This window comes from Parambassis ranga, unplaced genomic scaffold (genome assembly GCF_900634625.1).
Source record: "Parambassis ranga unplaced genomic scaffold, fParRan2.1 scaffold_22_arrow_ctg1, whole genome shotgun sequence".
NCBI lineage: Eukaryota > Metazoa > Chordata > Actinopteri > Ambassidae > Parambassis > Parambassis ranga.
In genome coordinates this window covers 2,117,580-2,121,492 of record NW_021144778.1, presented here as the reverse complement: position 1 = coordinate 2,121,492, position 3,913 = coordinate 2,117,580, and the positions used below count along the sequence as shown (strand labels likewise).

The 3,913-nt window shown below is 40.6% G+C and overlaps 1 non-coding gene across 1 annotated transcript; it reads right to left on the bottom strand.

The window, feature by feature from the left end:
- Window positions 1-212: 212 nt before the first annotated feature.
- On the bottom strand, window positions 213-285 carry trnak-uuu (transfer RNA lysine (anticodon UUU)). The gene has a single exon. It is a non-coding gene; the product is annotated as a tRNA-Lys (tRNA).
- Window positions 286-3,913: the final 3,628 nt, after the last annotated feature.

The following is a 3,913-nucleotide window of genomic DNA, read 5'->3' as shown; positions in this document are numbered from 1 at the left end:
CTGATTTAGTTTATTCTAATTCACTCAGGCATACTAATAGACACAATATTTTAAACACTGGAAATGCATTCTCTGAGGTCCCTGGATGTTCCTAGACACCAAGAACATGCATAATGCACATTATTATTGTCTTTTTAGGTGATTTTTTTTTCTTTTAGGGTTAACTTTTAGGTTAACATCTGAATGTGGTGTAACAAGAGTACAAAGCTTGCCACCCAAACAGGGACTTGAACCCTGGACCCTCAGATTAAAAGTCTGATGCTCTACCGACTGAGCTATCTGGGCTCTACATGTCATTTAAGGGAGTAAAGCTGGATCCATACTCCGCGAGACAAAGAGCGGAGAACGCGCTCCACGGGTGGTAAGAGATACAAAAAAAAGGTCTTTTCCGCACTGAGGTACCATACTCCGCGAGACGCGTGTGTGCAGAACTCCTCATACGGCCCGCCCACTAAACTATAAGGAAAGACTTTACTGAGTTTTTTAACACACCACAAGGACTTGTGCCATGGCAAGAGGGCATTATACAGAGAGGGTGCCTGCAACAGCGTGAGATGTCCGGCGATGAGTTGTGAAAATGCGACATTAAAAGTAACAATAGCAAAGATTCAGTGTTTGTGCCTTTATGACCACATTTGCACATCTACTGTGTTCCAATGTGCCTGCGATACTTCAAACTGTCCGGTGATGAGCTGTGAAGATGCGACATTAAAAGTAACAATAGCAAAGATATACAGACATTGTTAACGAGCCTGTTATGCCCGGGTATGTAGGAGTATATAGAATGGTAATAACAGTCACCATCTGGTATGTGTGAATGGCTGTCTGGAGTTATTGGTGACAAATCACCCTGACTTGCCTTTCTTTCTTTCTTTTATTGCTCATCATGCAAACCAGTATGGTCTTATCTAAATCTGTTGAATCAGTGCTGTTTATACACCTACCTATATACCTGGAGAGGCTCTTGCGCTTCTCCACTTTCATCACGCCCACAATAAATTCCGACCAATCACAGCATGGTTGCCGCACAGCCTTGAAAGACAAAGTTCGGCCCGGACCCTGTGCACAGGAGTGCGGATCAGCGGGCGGTCAGAGACAAAAAATGACGTCATTTTGTGGGCGTAACGTCTGCAGGGGGGGAAAATGTCTTTGTCTCGCGGAGTATGGATCCAGCTTAATTCTGTGCAGACAGGTTAACTGAAACAGAGAGCATTGATCGGCTACATTCAAACATATAAGAAATTCGCTGAATGCTTCTTTAAGGGTGAACTTCCTGTGTGTGCAGACAGTGGAGGTGGTTTCAGGTGTTATAAATTGGCATCCCCATGGTTCAGATGAAGAAGTGGTTCCAGTTCCTCACATGCTCACATCTGCTAGTCCACAGAGGACAGTGGTCCTATACACATAAAGAACACATACTTAATGAATGTATGTGTTTTTATAGAGGACTTCATATTGTCTGAACCTGAGGAGGAGGAGGAGGAAGTCCTGTTCATATCAGCTGACAGGACTGATTCTGGTGTAAGCACATGTTGCTTTAATCTACAAAGTGAAATTGTTATTTGTTGCCAGTCATACACTCTCAGACTCTGGATTCCATCACAGGACAATGTGGACCTCATGTCAGTGTTGTATGGAAAGCCAGTTCAGCATTTGTTACATTTCTTGATATTAAATATTTTATTTCTCGCACTAGTAAGGCAAAACGTTGCACTAGTTAACTAGTGAATGCATTTAGACCTGGTTAGTGTTGGGTGTATGTGCTTCAGGGATGTTATTTTAGGTTTGTTGTTTGTATTCATGTTAGTAAACTTGATTAGTTTTTGTGTTGTGTCTCCTTTCTATTGGCTGTTGGCAACACGTGTTTGCAGATGGGTTAAGGGTGAGCCTATTAGAATATGAGAGAGCCTGTTCATGAAGAAGGTCATGACTGAACAGTGTATGAACGTTCAGGGAGAGCAGCTCACTGTTCACTGGTGCTTTTGTTCTTTTGTGAAAAGGTAACGGCAATTAAATAAAGAGATGTTTGTTTCAAATAACACAAGTTAAAGCTGTGCCTGTTTTTATTGCACAGTCAAACTAATTTCATGACAAATAGCCTATATCATAGAATTTTAGTCGACTAAATCCACGGCAGATTTACTAGACTAAAAGTTAAAAAATGTTGATGACTAAAATGTTTCTAAAATCAAATGACATTTTAGCAATTTTTGATTTAATTTTTATTTAAAATAAAAACTAAATCAAAAATTGCTGCCAAAATTAACACTGATATGACTACACATACTTATAGGTATGCTTACAATGAAGGGTTAACTACCAAATAATGTAATTGTCAGAAACAGAACTCAGCCTCATAAATATCCATTTTTACAGTGAGCTCCCAAGGAGCCATGCACAATCACTACCTTCACATAAAATAAACCACATCATGAAGTGCTGCTTACCTTTCAGAGGAATCAAACTTCTGAAAGCAATATGGCGCCCTGCACAAACTTCTCTCAGCAACTACGGTGTCACTGAAGAAACGTGCAGCATGTGAGCTGTCACTCCAACCAAACCAACCGTGCCTCTGCACCACCTGCTGGCCAACCGGAACAGACTTACATGTACATCTGCATATCTTATGGTTGTTCTGTATCGTCTTTATTTTTACTTTATCTGTTGTTATGCTGCTCAGGACCTTGTTTTGATGCTGCTGCAATGGCTTCATGTTCCTCGGCCACACTTGGAGGAGCTGTTCACGTCCACAGGGAGGAAAGGAGACAGCGTGCTGATGGAGCAAACTCTGTTTACCATGTGGGGTAACATCGGCTTACAAGGATTCAACCTCCAATCTCAAAAACACATTATGGTAAGAAGTCTTATGTCTGTATTTGTGTATTTGTAAATATTAATAAAACAGTTTTACAAATATTTGATTTCACGCCTTTGCGTCTAGATCAATCGATGCGAAAATCGAAGCAAGTGAACCTGTGACTAATTAATCTGGGTCTACGCTGCGTCTTCTGCTGCTGTCCAACAACACTCCGCCGCATCCGTGTCCGGCTGCCGTTAAAAGAAAACAAGCGGTCGCTGCAGCAGTCATACAGCTAACATCAGGAGGAACATGCTAAACAAACAGTGACACATTCAACAGAAGGAACTCTATAGTACGAGAGCAGGTAGGAGTTTTCTCTGAGACATAGAAAGTGTCATCTAAGAACTTCCCGTTTGTGAGCCCAGAGATAGCGAGTAGGATGTCAAAATGAGTGACAGCATGTAGCTCAGTCAGCAGGATAAAACCTGTTTGTAGTGCCTTTCAGTGAACATGGAGGCCTTTCTTCATGGCTGTTCACTTTAATGAAGATGTGTTAAAGCACCAGAGCTGCTGAACTCCTTGTGTGTGAGAGCCTGTTTGGTTTATGTCATTTGAAATTGAACATGATCAAAGTGTCGTGCGTTCACATTAACTTTATTAATACCCATGGAGTCATTGGGTTGTGTTAGCAGCATATACAACAACTGACAGTAAACACAATGCATGTGTTGATGATTTTCTGTGTCCTCTTCACAGATACTGTGTGTTGATACCCCAGTATTTTCTGAGCCAGTCATCTACAAAGTAAGTTACTAACACAGCCACAACTGTTATGTTGTGTTATTTTAAATGATACAATGATTCTGTACATGGTTTGTAAACCTTCAGCTGTAATGGAAACAGTAGTGCTTTTTATATTGTTAGAATGGAAATGTAACCGTGCCCTGACAGATTTGTTTTCTTCTTTTCTTCTTAGAATTCTTTTCTTGTTTCGCATTAAAAAGAAGAAAATTAATCATAATATTAATTAATAATAATTAAGAAGGAGAGGTTGGTGTCTTTAGATAAGCATGTGTTTCAGAGATTCAGTGTAGTTTTGAGTGTGAGTACCAG